Raw genomic sequence first — 17884 nt, forward strand, 5'->3', positions numbered from 1 at the left:
AAATTTCTATATGTGTCAGCAATGTTATTTTACTGTCTTGTGTATGTGTGTTTTTTTTATAAAATCCTAAGGTAATTTCTTAAGCACGTATCTCTTCGTTACGTTTGAACACAATATGCAATTAAACTCTTCAACACTTTTCCTCTTACCCTCCCCCAAAAAGGCAACAATTTAGATACCTGGAATGGAGTGTCACAGTTGTTATTGTTAGGTTTGCTGTCTGGGCTTGTTCAAGTGATTATGGTGGTGGTGGTCGTGGTGGTGTTGGCGGAATGCATATTCACTTCATTTTAATGTTATCTGTGTCTAGAAGCCAGTAGACCAGACCAAGTGGCGTTTTTCATTTAGTCTACCATCAGCCGTACTTTGGAGAATGTCGTATGCATTGTCGGTGTATAATCATCATTTATTGTTCCCCCACTGAACCAACCCAATGGATGAGTTTCTCTTTCTCTTGCATTTTATCCATGGTATCTTTTGGAAAATCGAAACAAAATGCAAAGTGGAACAGCCACTCTAGGCAATAGATTCATAATATTCGAGTTTCCTCCTTTTTGTGGTGGATTGTAAAGAGTGAATCGAAAAACCAGAGAAATATGGTTGATGTACATATATGTGGATATTAGGTTTTGTAAGAATGTTTCAAGGAGATAGCGCAGGGGGTAAAGATTTGGAATGACATATTTTGGTTATAGAGAAGTGATCTTTTGGATCCTTTAAGGACCTTATTTTAATTTAAATTGTATTATTATATGTTCAATTCGAATTTGTTTACTCTAAAGCATTACTTCCAAACATTTGAACTCTGTTAAATTTCAGGATTTGGCGGAACCTCCTGGGAGTATGGTCCCTTCGCATATGTTGATATGCTAGTTTATCCTATAGTGTCAAACATATTTTCCTTGGGAGTTCCTAACTTGGTATTAAGTAGATGTCGGCTGGTTTATCAAACTATATCTCCTGGAGAATGCTTTACATTTCTGCTGGAGTGATTCCACCAACCCCGGTGGACTGGAAAGTGCGAAACCTTTTCTGGCGCAAAAAGGAGTTCTTTTGGGTGATTCCTAATTACCGCTTATATGCTCCCAGATTTTTTTATAGGTGTCCCAGTGCTTTAGTGAGCTTTGCATTGTTAAAGCTTCTGTAATTTGTTTCACCATGATGTGAAACACTGTTCGGTCTTGTCTGTAAAAGGGAGGTCCCTTGCCATTGAGATAAACATAGAATCGAGAAACACTCAACAGAAAAGAGAGTATGAGAAGTTCACCACTTGTGGTACCACAATGGGCGGAATAGTTTAAGTGTGCTCTGAAATTGTTTTTAGGTGTCCCATTTCTTTGGATTTGTTAAAGAAATACAATAATGTCTTGCCGCATAACCTAAGACTGAGAACCATATGAAATCTTTTTTAGGAAAAACATTGACAAATAAATTAGGGATAGGTTCAAGTCACAGCATGGAATCCATTCCATATCCGCGGCAATTGTATGAAATGACATATATGACTATTTTCTTCGCCAAGTGCGGCCGTTCGTGTCGGGTTCAGTACCAAGTAGGCTCCTCGGCGCAAGACAACATTGTAATGGTATTGTCCTACTCCAAGAAATCGATGTGGATCACCTATCGAGGCTATCCCCTTTCTCAATCGTTCGGATAGTCTCCGTCGTCTTTGAGGCTTGTTCGCAGTCCAATGTTCCGACAGTTCCTTGGTGTCCCATTCGCAGCAATAGACATGACGTTTTGACTATGCTATCATCTTTCCGGTCGATTCGATAGTGTCCGTTGTTTTTGAGGCTTGTTCGCAGTTCAATGTTCCGACTGGTCCGGGTATAAAAATTAGGCGGCTTTGTGTTGTGCTACAAATAGCGTAGGTCAGAGAAGTTCATTTCTTGTTCATCTAGGGCACAAACACACTACGAGAGACATTTTTACACATCATTCTGGGAGGAACATTGAAAATTAGATTGGGAAGAGCCGAGTGATCGAATTCAATCCTTACTCACGGCCGTGTATGGGCTATTCTTCGGCAATTCCGATCGATACATCATCGAATAGGTTTAAGAAATTGTCAGAATATAGCCCAGTGATCGTATTGCGCTCTAGCAGATACTCGGTGGAGTGCACATTTTGTGATTACCGAGGCTATCATATATCCGGTTGATCTGACATTCTTCGGCGTCTGTTCACTAACCTGTTTCCTTGGACTGCAGTTCGCAGTAATGAGCACGCCGTTGGAACTCGATAGCTTGAGCTTATCACCTCTCCGGTCGATTAGACAGTTTCCACCTTCATCGCACTTTGTTCACCAGGTGCAGTTCAATGTTTCGACTGTTCCTTGGTCTCCGGATCGGAAAAGAGGATGTTTCATTGACTGTCGTGTTGGGGCCGTTTATTTCACCAAATTGCGTTGATCTTCACTTCAGCATCGAGTAGGTCCTATAAGTCACTATACAGTCCTCTAAGCCTTTCCAGGTTGTCAATATGGATTACACTTTGGTATTACCAGCAAATCAAGGCCGAACGATCGGACAGTCTCCGCCTTCTTCGGCGCTTATTCGTCTGTACCTCACGTCTCTGGTTTATGAAATAGTCTCACGTTTCAATTGCCTGCCCTGCTTGAGCAAACGTGAAATACAAAACGTCGGTATCTTTTTCGCACCCATTTTTTCTGACTCACACCATCTTTTCAAAAATGTCTCGACTATTTCACCACCTTCTATCGTCGGTCTGCCAGCACAACAGTAGTCAGCTTCGAATATCCTTAATGGGCATGCAGTTTGTAATACGGTTTCGATGCGCTCCGCTTGAAAAACTGCCTGTAGTCACCGATTTTTTAGACAGACCTCTCCTTAGGTTAGGTTAGTCTAAGTGAGCCTGATACATCGGGCTGCCACCCGATGTATCACTTAGGCTCACTTAGACTATTCAGTCCATTGTGATACCACATTGGTGAACTTCTCTCTTGTCACTGAGTGCTGCCCGATTCCATGTTAAGCTCAATGACAAGGGACCTCCTTTTTATAGCCAAGTTCGAACGGCGTTCTAATTGGCAGTGAAACCACTTAGAGAAGCTTTGAAACCCTCAGAAATGTCACCAGCATTACTGAGGTGGAATAATCCACCGCTGAAAAACTTTTTGGTGTTCGGTTGAAGCAGGGATGGAAACCACGACCTTGTGTATGCGGGCATGCTAACCATTGCACCACGGTGGCTCCCTCTCCTCTCGTCATTGTAACATTAGAATAGGAAATCTAAGCGCCTTTAGTGCCATCCATGCAGGACGTCCGCCGATCAGACATCCTGGTAAGAGTCTTCTTACTCAATATGACCATGCAGATTGCTATTGGCATAAACACAGTTTACAGATCACGTTTGTGAAGGCTTCGAAGATACCGTTTTTGGATCTATGATCAGAAAAAGAAACAAATTCCGAAGATCCTTTATTAAGATTATCAACAACTTCCAAGGCCTATCATGTCGTAGCAATTGATCTTTCCACATAAAATTCATCAGACAATTATTGCTAAAATAATTTCAATCCTTATTGGGTTACCCTTTAGCAACAAAGATTTACGAGGTAATTTTTGCCATGAATAGCTTATGATGACGAATGATCTTGTACTTAGATTGAAATGTCTCTGTCTGAGGAAAAAGCTGAAGCAACGTATGAAATATATGTTCGAGCATGCGTTTATTTAAATCTCCTTCCCATACGGGTTTCACAACTTAGTGTCTCTCCCGCCACACAATGACAGCAGTAGGAAGCACTATATTCCAAGCCTTTTTATCATAGTATTATAGTTATTCACTATAATTCAGAGAGTATTTTAAGCCATGTTTCTGTGACATGGAACTATAAACGATGACTACGACTAAATCATCAGGAATGGGGACTTTAACATGTGCAAGAGACGAGGCGAGACGACCATTATGTGGCAATAACTCTATAGGAATTAGTACTGATATGCCTATCAGTAGGTCGTAGACTAGGCTGGGTAGACGGGTTGGTTGACAATGTGGCTGGTAGTGAGGTAGATCTATACGTGCGTCTCTGGCTTAGAGTGGTGGTTATTGCTTTAAAACGTTGGCTTGATTTTCTTCCGATGTAGTCTAAAAGATAAGAGCAACAAAAGTGCCACACTATGGTCGGTTTAGCTTGAGGGGTAAAACGAGGGTAGATTTTTTGTTTGTTTATGATTATGGCTAACGTACACCATATGTGTTTGGGAAAAAGCGACGAGCGGGGAATAATTGGAGTGACAATTTTCGGTTGCTCTGTTGGAAACTTTAAAATATGTAATCAACTTTTAGGAAAACAGCAATGAACATGTAATCCTCAGTAGGCATTTCGTTTTGTTGAGTTACTTAGCAATAATTCAATAATATCCGCTTGAAATGGGAGCATATGAGTTCAGTGAGATCAAAGAGTTGAGAGAAAAGAAAGGTCTGAAAACAAATGAAAAATTTATCAAAAGGACTAAGGTAAAATCATGAGAGAATTAGCCAGTGTTTAATTCAAGACGGAAGTTCTGAAAACAGTGGTCTATACTGTGACCAGGTAATGCTAGGCTGAAAAGAAGATACAGGTTTACCTGTCCCATGCCAGCGGACATACACTTAAACCAGTATATGGCCCGTTCGCTACCAATACTAGCCGCTGAACTTCAGGTACCCGTCGGAACTCTAACGGGGAAGTTGCCATGCTTTTTTTCTGAAGTTTCTTGGCTTTAATCTCGTTCGAGTTTCTGATCGAAACCTTACGCCCCAACCAACATTCCGCTGATCGTCATCGGACTTTCCAATAAAAGGTTCCAATATGTGCAGGTCACGTCCTAATTCTTCGTTAGTGCGCTATTTACATAGAGTTCTCGGAGCCTTGCCGAACAACTTGATAATCAAAGTTCCTGCCATGGTTTTCGTTAGGAATTCCTATAGAGTACCCATTGTCGCGACGAAAATCTCCCAAATCGTCGTCACAGGTTTTGTTCTCCTTACCCGCCAAGCATTGCCCTAATTTCCTTCTTATTCCTAGAAAATCCTAGTCGCAATGTCGACATCTCCCTGATCATTCAACCTACTTAATCAGTTCTCGGTCTTTGTTCACCTTCTTAATTCACCATGCGGATTCCATCGTCTTATCTTCTTTTGAAGTCTCCTGGCCTTCTTATCTTTCGAGATTCTTTCCAACCAAAGTTCCCTAACTTTTCGCTCGTCTGGTGTGTACATAGAGTCCTTGGAGCCCTGCTGAGGTTAATTCACCATGCAGATTCCATCGCCTTACCGAACAACTTGCTAATCAAAGTCCCTGGCATGGTTTTCGTTAGGGATTCCTATAGAGTTCCCATTGCCGCGACGAAAATCTAGCAAATCGTCGTCACCGGTTTTGTTCTCCTTCCCCGCCGAGCATTGTCCTAATCTCCTTCTAAAGTTCTAAAGCTTCGTTTTAGTTTCTGATAGAGTCGCCAGCCAACTAACTCGCTCTCCTTGCGAAGTTCTTGTTGGGGATACATAGCAAATCCTAGTCGAAATGTCGACATGACGCTGATCGTTGTCCTACTAAATTAGTTCTCAGGCTTCGTTCGCCTTTTAAATTCACAATGCAGATTCAATCGCCTGCTCTTCATCGGAAGTTTCCTGGTTTTCTTATCTTTCGAGATTCCTATCGAGACTTTGTCGCCCCGCCGAACATTCCGCAGATCGTCATCGGACTTTTCAACCAAAGTTTCCTGACTTTTCGCTCGTCTGGTGTGTACATAGAGTCCTCGGAGCCCTATAGAACAATGTCGTCCTACTCAACTTCATCCCTAGGATACGATCTAAATTCCTATCGAGTCTTTGTCGCGCCGTCAAACTTTCCGCAGTTCGTCATCGGACTTTCCAGCCAAAGTTCCCTGACTTTTCGCTCGTCCGGTAAATTTACAGGGTCCATGGAACCTTGCCGAACTCAATTCGCCATGTAGATTCCATCGCCCTGCTGAACAACTTGCTGATCATAGTCCTTAACATTGCTCTCGTTAGAGATTCCTATAGAGTTCGCAAATCGTTGTCCTATGGTATCTTCTCCTTCCTGATTTCTACAGAATTTCTGTTGTCCTGCCGAATATCTTCCTACTTTCCTTACGAAGTTCTCAAGCTCTGTTTTCTTTTCTGATAGGGTCTTTGTCGCCCTGCTAACCATCTCGCTTTCCTTCCGGAGTTCTTGTTGGAGAATCCTATAAAATCCTAGTAGCAATATCGACATCTCGCTGATCGTCGTTCTATTTCTCTTCGCAACTTCCTGGGGGCCACCGTGGTGCAATGGTTAGCATGCCCGCCTTGCATACACAAGGTCGTGGGTTCGTTTCCTGCTTCGACCGAAAACCAAAAAGTTTTTCAGCGGTGGATTATCCCATCTCAGTAATGCTGGTGACATTTCTGAGGGTTTCAAAGCTTCTCTAAGTGGTGTCACTGCAATGTGGAACGCCGTTCGGACTCGGCTATAAAAAGGAGGTCCCTTGTCATTTAGCTTAACATGGAATCGGGCAGGACTCAGGATAAGAGTGAAGTTCCCCAATGTGGTATCACAATGGACTGAATAGTCTAAGTGAGCCTGATACATCGGGCTGCCACCTAACCTAACCTGGGCCTTGCTGTCGATTTGGACTCCTATGGTCCCCTCGTCGCCCTGCCGAACATACTGCTTTCCTCTGGATGTTCTCTGGCCTTACGCTCGCTGGGGATTCCTATAAGGTCATAGCTTTATAGGAAGGTCATATCCGCATATCGCAATCATCTCGCTGATGATCGTCTTACTATCCTTCCCAACTGCCTTGGCGTTTGCTTTCTTTCGGATTTTTCTACAAAGATAACATTGCCTTGACGAACGTTCCGGTGTTCTATGCATATGTGCAGGTATCGTCATATCCAAATTGTTGGTATAACTATTAAACCTTTGACTGTTGATATGGACTACTCCCCTCTATCTCTAGTTACCCTAATATTACTTCTCATTAATTCTACCCATTTGACCAACTTCGTTCTTAATTTTCATTTATTCTTCATCGTTTGCTTACTCCGTACCGCACTGTAATACAAATCAAATTTATACAACCGAAAATTACCAGTTGGATGCACTGATGCATTACATTTTAACATTGTAAGCTTGGAGTTTCTAAACGCAGCACATCACTAATGCCACGTTAAGTTGAGTGAAGTGTGAAGCCGCATAGCTTCATCGGTGTTTTTGTGTTGGTATTATTTGCAAGAAGAAGAATATCAACCAATATTGCAAAAACTTTTTAAGAATGAAATTCTATTCCACAACGTTTCTCACCTTCCAATTGGAGAGTAAGAGTTTTATTATGAGTGTGTGCGAGAGAGAGCCAATGTTTGCGGTGTTGACAAAGACATCATTGTTAAAATTAGAAAGGGTAAAGGCCTATTATAGGGCCTTATGGAAATATACTGGTAATCTGAGCATTTTTTATTTAGTGTTTGACTGATTTGGAATTTTCTTTCTTAAATGCTTGCTTTAATGAAATGAAAACGGTGCCAATGACTGAAGCAAACGTAACCTTCATGTTATTATACCAGGCAATTTTTTTCCTCATTTCCGTAAAGGGTATGGTTATGACAATACTCCCGATATTTATCCATGTTTATTTATTAGTTAGTTTCCATTGTAAATACCAACGGGAAGTGACTGTCACACCGATGGACAGATTAAGGAGAAGAGGCTAAGGGTAAAACTGAGCTCTTAGGTAGTTAACCTTGTTAGGGAGATTCTGTTCCAATTGCCGGATTAAAGTCCAATCCTGCAGCCAGTAGTGTGGTCGATAACGGAATGTATGGAGGGCATGGTACCATCGCGAATATCATTGGAATACAAAAGACTGATCAAAGATTACGCATCCGGGAGGCAGGCATTCCAGAGTAAAGAGAAGCTTAAAGGCAAATGACTCTGAGAACGTAAAGCCCATAGACACAATGCGCTTCTAGGACGAATTGTTGTAGTAGTTACATAAAGCAATATGGCGCAGAGTCTGAAAAGTGAAGATAATATCAGTACGACAGCCAGTAGGCCCTGGGAATCACGAATTTGAACGGCGGGTTATGGTATTATGACACTACCTATGTCACTGCCCAACTCTTAAATGATACAGAGCCTACCATATCGGGGAATACTACTCGGGAAAAAAAGTTTTTCAGCGGACATTTCTGAGGGTTTCAAAGCTTCTCTAAGTGGTTTCACTGGAATGTGGAACGCAGTTCGGACTCGGCTATAAAAAAGAGGTCCCTTGTCATTGAGCTTAACATGGAAGCGGGCAGCACTCAGTGATAAGAGAGAAGTTCACCACTGTGGTATCACAATGGACTGAATAGTCTAAGTGAGCCTGATACATCGGGCTGCCACATAATCTAACCTAACCTACTCGGGAAGGATATTAGAACTCTGCCTATGTCACAGCCCAACTCTTAAAAAATATAGAGCCTACCCCATCGGGGAAGATTACTCGGAAACCTGGAAACGCTGGTATAAAGAAAAACTGAAGGGCAAATGGAAGGAACTAGAACACAGAGCGAAAAGAACTTAGAGAAAAAAACCATAGAGACTACACTGGCCTAGATGGATGAATGGGTACGGGAAACACATAAAGCGATATGGAACATTGTCAAGTGGTGGAAGCAATTTTGATGGGGTGACCCAAATAGGAAAACGTGGGACATTGTCCAAAAGAAGGCTGGAACACATTCAGAAGTGCCGTAGGGCTTATCGGAACCTAGAGTTAAGGTCACATATATACCAAATTCGTGCGGTTGATGGTGTATGTAGGGCGTATTGTAAGGAAGAGGATATGTTGGGAGTCCAGCATATCGTCAAGAAGATGATTAAGAGCCTAGTGCAGCTCGAAAACTGGGACTGGAAACAAATTAGGGATTTCGTTAAAGACAACGAGTCTGTGGAATAAACCTACATGAGACAGGGAAACATTTATGGGCTTATTCTTAGCACCAATAGCAACACGATATTGTTGGTTAAACAACAGTCTCATTGAGGTTGGCTTTTCAAGCAGAGGAACATCAAATATCGGCCATTACGTCCTACAAAAGCATTGCAAAAATTTCTTACACTGATTAATTTGGTTCTTTGCCATTTTGATACGGTGGAATTCACCTGAAGCAGTGATATTTTCTGTCGCTGTAAAGTTCGTTAGTCTAAGTTATTTAGAGAGAAAGGGTGGGTATTTACCATGATAATACATCTAGATAATACTTCTGGCAGCAACCACATGATATTATGTGCAGTGATGTTGTTGTTGTTGCTGTAACAGTTTTAATGTGATTTCATACATATTTCTTGTACGCTTTGGTAAAACAAAGGATCAAGGAACTCTGTGAAAAGGATAGGATCTGTTCAGAGTGGTCTGGTGGTGAGTCGGATAGGTTTAGCTGGGCAAGGATGCTGCTCTCAATCCTTGATGGGTAGGAATTGAAGCGGCTGCACTTGCCTGATCTTAGTTGGGCCAAAACTACCCGCCGCGTGGGGCCTCTTTCCTCCACGGCAGACGCTAATCTGGTGGTGAGTAGGATAGGTTTAGCTGGGCAAGGATGCTGCTCTCAATCCTTAATGGGTAGGAATTGAAGCGGCTGCACTTGCCTGATCTTAGTTGAGCCAAAACTACCCGCCGCATGAGGTCTCTTTTCTCCACGGCAGACGCTAATTTGAGATGTCCACACAATGGGAACCTGAGCATCTTGGGTAATTTACAGTAGGAATTATTTCGCCATCGGAATTATTTCGCCATCGGAATTATTCCGCCATCGCCACACTGACATTAAAGTGCGTGCCTACTTCTGCCGCACATGTTGTGAATAGTATAGCTGAGGATTTAGAGCCGGATATCCTCAAATTTGTGGCAGAGAAATAACTGGTGAAGTGATAGTTTCTGGCGCTGTAAAGTTTTTTAATCTAAATTATTTAGATGCGGAGAGAGAAATGGGCGCTGACCATGAAATACATCTGACCTACTTCCATGCGGAGACCGAAGTAGCCCACCTCTCTCGCTCTAACCAGTTGTATTTCCACCCACCTCTTATAAAAAGACTCGATCAATCCCAGATTAGGTCGGCAGACTTGTTGCTAATTTAGGTTTCCACATAATGGGAACCTGAGCATCTTGGGTAATACACAGTCTGAATTATTTCGCCATCGACTCTGACATTCAAGTGCGTGCCTACTTCTGCCGCACATGTTGTGAGTAGTATGGCTGAGGATTTAGAGCCGGATATCCTCAAATTTTTGGCAGAGAAAAACTGGTTTCTTGCGCTGTAAAGTTCTAAATCTAAATTATTTTGGTGGAGAGAGAGAAATGGGTGCTGCCCATGAAATACATCTAACCCGCTTATCTTCCATGCGGAGACCGAAGTAGCCCACTTCTCTCGCTCTCATCAGTTGTATATCCACCCGCCTCTTATAAAAAGGCTAGATCAATCCCAGATTAGGTCGAACCAGATCCCACACATAAGTCTGTCCACATTTCAATTACTATACGATATTCATTTAAAGTTAGGATTTGTCTCATATTGAATAGATTTCTTCCCTACACAGGTAGACTTTCTGTACATTCGGTTATAGAATTTAAAAATAAGCCTTAGCCATTTTTATAAATTTACTCGTTGGTAATGAGAATAACACAGAGCAGCAGATCAAATGGTCCCACCAAATACCCAGTATAAGCTTCTTTTCAAGAATATACGTCTTTACCGTCGATGTTGAGACATAACAGTGTAACCATATAATTTGTTTTTCGCTTCAGATTATCGTAGTGGCTCCACTTTCTATCACCCCTAACCATGTGATGCAAAAATCGTTTGCTTTGTTGCCTTTGGGGCAGCTGTTTCCAAATGAAAAATCGCATTACGACGTCTCTCGACTTCAATTCTAAATTTTCTAAATTTTCTTGTTTTTGAATCATTCCCAATCGATTCAACCGATGAGGAATGACTTTGCGTGTGACTTTGACAGGATCCTTCATCGAGTAATGCCTCCAATTCAGCATCCTCAAACTTCTTCGCCTGTCTTGGACGTTCTTTATCTACCACATCAAAATCACCACTTCTGAAAAGCACAAACCACCTCTGGCACGTTGAAACCGAAAGAGTACACTCGTAAGCTTTGGAGGGTAACCAATGCGATTCCATTTGATGGGAAATGACTTGCCGTTTAACTTCGAACGATTTGGAAAGTTCTTCTTGAGTTTGGTACGAGCTATCATTGAGTTATGCCTCCAGTTTAGCATCTTCAAACTTCATCGGCTATCTCCTGGACGTTCTTTGCCATCCTCATCAAAGTCACCACGTCTCGCACGTTGAAATCTCATCGAGTAATGGCTCTAATTCAATATATTCAAACTTCCTGCAAGTTCTTTGCAATACTCATCACCACTCATAAGCTTCGAAAGGCAATCAATGCGATTCCATTCGATGGAAAATGACTTGACGTTTAACTTCGAACGATTTGGAAAGTTCCTCTTGAGTTTGGTACGAGCTATCATCGAGTTATGACTCCAGTTTAGCATCTTCAAAATTCTTCGACTATCTCCTGGACGTTCTTTGCCATCTTCATCAAAGTCACCACGTCTTGCACGTTGAAATCTCATCGAGTAATGGCTCTAATTCAGCATCTTCAAACTGTGCTGCAAGTTCTTTGCAATACCCATCAAAACTTCTCGCACGTTCAAACCGAAAGATCACATTCGGCACAAGCTTCGGAGAATAATCAATGCGATTCACTTGGAAATTTCTCCAAATTAAGGAAATCCCTCAAATGTTGTTTTTGGAAACGAAACTTGACATATAGAGGGCCAAAAAATCTTTGTTGTTTGCAATCTGGGCAAATGACACATATTGCAAATGAAAGTTATGACATGAAAATAGTTTCAGTATTGTCTGATGCGAATATACTGAAATACGCCAGCTGTTCTTGTTAGGTTAGGTTAGATGGCAGCCCGATGTATCAGGCTCACTTAGACTATTCAGTCCATTGTGATACCACATTGGTGAACTTCTCTCTTATCACTGAGTGCTGCCCGATTCCATGTTAAGCTCAATGACAAGGGACCTCCTTTTTATAGCCGAGTCCGAACGGCGTTCCACATTGCAGTGAAACCACTTAGAGAAGCTTTGAAACCCTCAGAAATGTCACCAGCATAACTGAGGTGGGATAATCCACCGCTGAAAAACTTTTCAGTGTTCGGTCGAAGCAGAAATCGAACCCACGGCCTTGTGTATGCAAGGAGGGCATGCTAACCATTGCACCACGGTGGCTCCCACTGTTCTTGTAATAACTACTTTGAGCTCTCATTAATTTTATTACCTGTTTCCTGCGCCTATCCAATAGTTAACAAATATTCCACTACAATTCGCCAATCAGGTTTATTAATTACTCGCTTATGGTACGCCCTTGTTCATGAAATGTCCGTGCAAAATATTTATTAATTATTTGCGAACATGAAAGTTCTTTCAAGATTCTTCAAATTGTTTGCACTTGATCATGAGACCTCTCTGAATTATATTTATTTATTATTCTCAAACATGAAAGTTCTTCACAAGTCAAATAATTTCTAGGCCATGTTGTAATGTATATAAGTTTTAATTATGTTTAAAATAATTAAATTTTTAATAAAATAATTTAAATCAAATATTTAAAAAGGCCTTACCAAAGGCTTCCCCTAACATTTCATTTCCACTACATAATATATTGTTTGCTAAGAGAGCCCTCTGGATTTTTCAGTGTCCAACAGAGAGAGAGAAAGAGAAACGCACACAAACACACTACCCTTTGCTACACATCTATGGCATAGCCAGACAAAGTTTGCGTTAACACTTCAAAGTTGCATGAACACAAATTTAGTTTACATTTAACTGCCGGCCCGAAAGGCCCCCCAATAAAGAGCGGTGAAAACGAATAGAAAGACGACGACGTTCGACAACGTCAAACGAAACGGCAACGTGACGTGAAAAGGCGCAAACACCTCAAAAACGAATTAAGAAAAAAAAAACACGGCCAAAACAACCAACGACCAAGACGAGGAGCGTGTTTATTATTTTTTTCGTTTGAATGGTTAGGCCTACGGGTGCGACGCGAAGTGTATGAATTTGTATGCGATTGGGAAAAGTTTGCGATTTACTAAACCAAGAAACAACAACAAAGTGAAGTAGGTTTTTCTCAAATGTTTGTGTTGCTATTTTATTTGTTGTTGTCGTTGTGATTTTTGGAAAATTTTTTGTTTGCTACAAAAATAGATCACTGATCTAATGCGAAAAATGCTAGAAAATAAATAAATAAAGAAGAAGCAAAAATATGAATAAATAATGAATACTAAAAATATTGAGTTAAAAAAACAAAAATGAAAAAGACGAAATATGAAAAATTATTTAAATACATATGTGAATAACAAAAAGTAAATTAAACCAATAAATAAAAAAAGTGGGAGGAATGTGTGAAAAAATTAAAATTACGCCTTTTATCCATTGCATGATAATAGTGTTTGCTAAGAGTTTGTGAAAAAAGCTGTTATATTTTCATATATAAAATGCAATGATAACGAGTGTTTAAATAAAAAATCAAAAAACAAAAATTGCAATGAATTCTTGACAAAATGTGGGTGTGAATTGAATAATTTATGTATTTACCTAAGGCTGATTTTAAAGAAAAATAAATAAAAAGAATCCAAAAATCTGTAGGATTTTTATTTGAGCGATAATAAAACTAAGCCTACTAAACGGTATTTAAAACAACAACTCACCTAATCTCAACTACAATAACAAAAAAACAAAGAGAGTCATAAGTCAGCTGTTTGCTTGTCTTATAACAACGACCGGCTTTGAACGTCATCATTTATACGAGGGCGTCAATAAATGACAATCATTGCTCACTATTCTAAAATGCAATAACAACAACAACAGCAAACAGGGGACTGCATGTAATAAAGGAAAACAAAGGAAATAAAGAAAATGCATTGATGAAAACAAAAATATATCCAGACACTTGTCTGTTTTCTTGTATTCCTCCAATAACAACTACAACACAAAAAACTGTAAAGTGAAGTTAATTAAAGAGTATAGCCCTCGCAAAGTTTAATGAAAAAGGAAACGTCACTAAAACTTTTTGAGGTTACTTTGTTTTTGTGTGATGGGCATAAAAGCAAAAAAACAAAAAATACATCCAGCAGCAACAACAGCAGCAGCCCTAAACAAAAACGCATTTCCGGGAAATCACACACATAAATGATATACTACCTGTAAATGTTTATGTATGCCAGTCAGTCAGTTAGTCTACCTGTCTGTCGGTTCGCTGGGGGGGTCTGTCATTTGAAGCTTGAAGCATAATTATAAAACAGGGCAAGAGCTATAATAACGGAAGCTTAATACTTTTTATGGGCATTTCGGTTGTAGAACCTTTTCAGAAATAACAGAATTTTTATTAGAACACACAAAGATTTTAGTAACAACTAAAATCTCATTTTCTTTATATTAAGAAAGAGAGTATAATTGTTTCTCTACAATTATATTCAATTTACTTTAGAGCTTTGTGATGGCATGTCTCCCTCTCTCCCCCTCTCACAATTTTAATTTTTTACTTTTTTTCTCGTTTAAACTTAATTCTCCTTATGATAGTTTTTGTGGTAGAACTTTTTAAAAATTAAATTTCTAGGATTCAAAAAAGTATATTTAGTAATTAATAAAATAAATCTTTAAATATGACAAACAAAACCCAACAAAATAATTCCATAACTGTAATTGTTTCTCTGCAATAATTATCAATTTACCTTAGAGTTTTGTGGTGAAATGTCTTCCTTTCACTCTCTCCCATTCTTGTAATGATCTATTTTTTCTAGGAAGTTTACTGTTTTTTTAAATATAAATCTTTAAATATTAAAAACAAAAATCAACATTCAAACATTTCCAATTATTCTCAATTTGTCTTTGGACTTTATGATGAGGTGCCTCCCTTTCACTCGCTCCCATTTACCTAATGATCTATTTTTTCTAGGAAGTTTATTTTTTATAAGAGGGGTAGAACTTATTAAATCTAAATTAAAATTTGCCAATACAAAAAATATTTAGTTTATAAAACAATCTTTAAATATTAAAAACTAAAAACAACTACAAAATACCCCAATTATTTTTAATTCCCCTTAGGACTTTGTGGTGGGATGTCAACGTATCACATTCGAACCTTTTTTTAAATTAAAAAAAAAAATATATAATAAAAATTATTAAATTAGTAATTATTAAAAATTCTTTTAATAATAAAAAAAGAACTATAAAATACCATGAGTGTATTTGTTTTTTTTTTTCAATTATGCTGGTTTTATTTTACACTAAACAAGTATATACAGCACAAAGTTCGGCCGGGCCGAATCTTAAATACCCACCACCATGAACCAAATATTAGGGTTTCCTTTGAAATTTCAGGAGGGCTTGAGGACTTGAGGACACTTCCCCAAGATAAATTTAAAGATTTCACCTATGAGGACTATATCAGATTCTGGATTTATAAGAACCATTTTTGTTTGAGTTTTAGAGGAATCACTAACATCTCTTGTAAGTGTGCAAGAAAATTATTAAATAACGTCTTGATTTGAAATCTTAAATCTGTAGAAGTAAAATCTGGAAATTTTACATTGAGTTTCAAGCAATTTTCATGATCAGTGAGCCTTCTACACCCTCAAGAAGTGAAGTCGGTCTATATGGAGACATTACCAAATGGACCGACAAAAACGTAGTCCGATACACTTTTTTGTGAGCCTAAAATACCAGAATATTTACAATTTCAGATAAATCAGATAAAAACTACGGTTTGTAGAAACCCAAGGAGTTAAATCGGGAGATCGGTCTATATGGGGGCTATACCAAAATATGGACCAATACTCACCATTTTCGGCACACCTCTTTATGGTCCTAAAATACCTCTAGATTTCCAATTTCAGACAAATTGGATATAAACTTCGGTTTCTATAAGCCCAAGACCCCAAATCGAGAGGTCGTTTTATATGGGAACCATACCAAAACATGGACCGATACCCACAATTTTTGGCACACGTACTTGTGGACCTATAATACCTCTAGATTTCCAATTTCAGGTAAATTGAATAAAAACTGCGGTTTCAAGAAGCCCAAGAAATAAAATCGGGAGATCGGTCTATATGGGGGCTATGCCAAAACATGGAGCGATACTCACCTTTTATGGTACACCTCTTTATGGTCCTAAAATACCCCTAGATTTCCAATTTCAGACAAATTGGATAAAAACTACGGTTTCTATAAGCCCAAGACCACAAATCGGGAGCTCGTTTTATATGGGAACCATACCAAAACATGGACCGATACTCACAATTTTTGGAACACGTATTTGTGGTCCTACAAATCCTCTAGATTTCCAATTTCAGGTAAATTGAATAAAATCTCCGGTTTCTATAAGCACAAGGAATAAAATCGGGGGGTCGGTCTATATGGGGGCTATACCAAAATATGGACCAATACTCACCATTTTCGGCACTCCTCTTTATGGTCATAAAATACCTCTAGATTTCAAATTTCAGGCAAATTGGATAAAAACTACGATTTCTATAAGCTCAAGACCCCAAATCGGGTGGTCGGTTTATATGGGGACTATATCAAAACCTCGACCGATATAGCCCATCTTCGAACTTGACCTGCCTGCAGACAAAAGACGAGTTTGTGCAAAATTTCAGCTCGATTGCTTCATTATTAAAGACTGTAGCGTGATTACAACAGACAGACAGACAGACGGACATCGTTATATCGTCTTAGAATTTCTCCCTGATCAAGAATATATATATACTTTATATAGTCGGAAATCGATATTTCGATGTGTTACAAACGGAATGACAAACTTATTATACCCCGTCACCATTCTATGGTGGTGGGTATAAAAAATGGTGAACCCACCAGGAAGAATTTTTTTAGATTAATTTTAGAAAATTTTTAACTAAACAGTATAACAAATTTTAAGGAATAAAGAACTATTTTGTGAGAAGTGCGAATTTAGTAAATCTTTTTGTTTCATTTGTGTATAGTTTTTCCCCGTTTTTAGTTCATTTAACTGAGGTACGCAAAAAATTATTAAAGTAAAAGAATCTTTCTCCAAACATAATAATTCCATGAACTGAAATAAAGTTAAATTGGGTTTCCTTTTTTTGTGAGTGTAGGACTTTATGATGGCATGTCTCCCACTCACCCGCTTCCATTCTTCTAATGTTATAGTTTTTTTCGGAAGCTTAAGTTTTTATGAGAGTTTTATTGGTAGAAAAAGCTAAATTAAATTTTTACAATACAAAAAAAATATATTTAGTAATTATTAAATTATAAAATAACTATAAATAATAAACTAAATATATTAAACTAAATATTACAAACAACAACAAAATACTGTTATTTTGTCTCTCCAATCATTCTCAGTCTACCTTAGAACTTTTTGAAGAGATGCCTCTCACCCTTTCCCTTTCATCTAATGATCTATTTTTTCTGGGAGCTTAATTTTGTTATGAGAGCTTTTTAATAAATTTTTACAATACAAAAAATATTTAGTAAATATTAAAATCTAATTAATATATTACAACAACAAAATACTTCCATGACTATAATTGTTTCTCTCCAATTATTCTGAATTTATCTTAGAACTTTATGCTTGGAAATCTCCCTCTCACCCTCTCTCCATATCGCATTCTTTTGTCGTAGAACTTTTTACGAATTAAAAAATTGTAGGATACCAAAAAATATTTAGTAATTATTTAAAAAACATCTTTACATATTAAAAAAACAAAAAAATGATAACAAAATACTTCCAAGAGTGTAATTGTTTCCGTTCAATTATTTT

At 38.7% G+C, this 17884-nt stretch overlaps 1 protein-coding gene across 4 annotated transcripts in view; it reads left to right on the forward strand.

The window, feature by feature from the left end:
- raskol (Ras GTPase-activating protein raskol) overlaps positions 1 to 17884 on the forward strand; it is a 679447-nt gene that overhangs the window by 313051 nt on the left and 348512 nt on the right. Inside the window, exon 1 of one of the 4 annotated variants that reach the window (XM_075300488.1) lies at positions 12912 to 13196. The exons of 2 other annotated variants lie outside the window; for them this stretch is intronic. The gene's annotated coding sequence lies outside the window, so the exon portion shown is untranslated. Of the gene's footprint in view, positions 1 to 12911; positions 13197 to 14033; positions 14155 to 17884 lie in introns of those variants that run through there. One more of the 4 variants, XM_075300490.1, reaches the window with a different exon arrangement.

This window comes from Haematobia irritans, chromosome 3 (genome assembly GCF_050003625.1).
Source record: "Haematobia irritans isolate KBUSLIRL chromosome 3, ASM5000362v1, whole genome shotgun sequence".
In the NCBI taxonomy this organism is placed as follows: Eukaryota; Metazoa; Arthropoda; class Insecta; order Diptera; family Muscidae; genus Haematobia; species Haematobia irritans.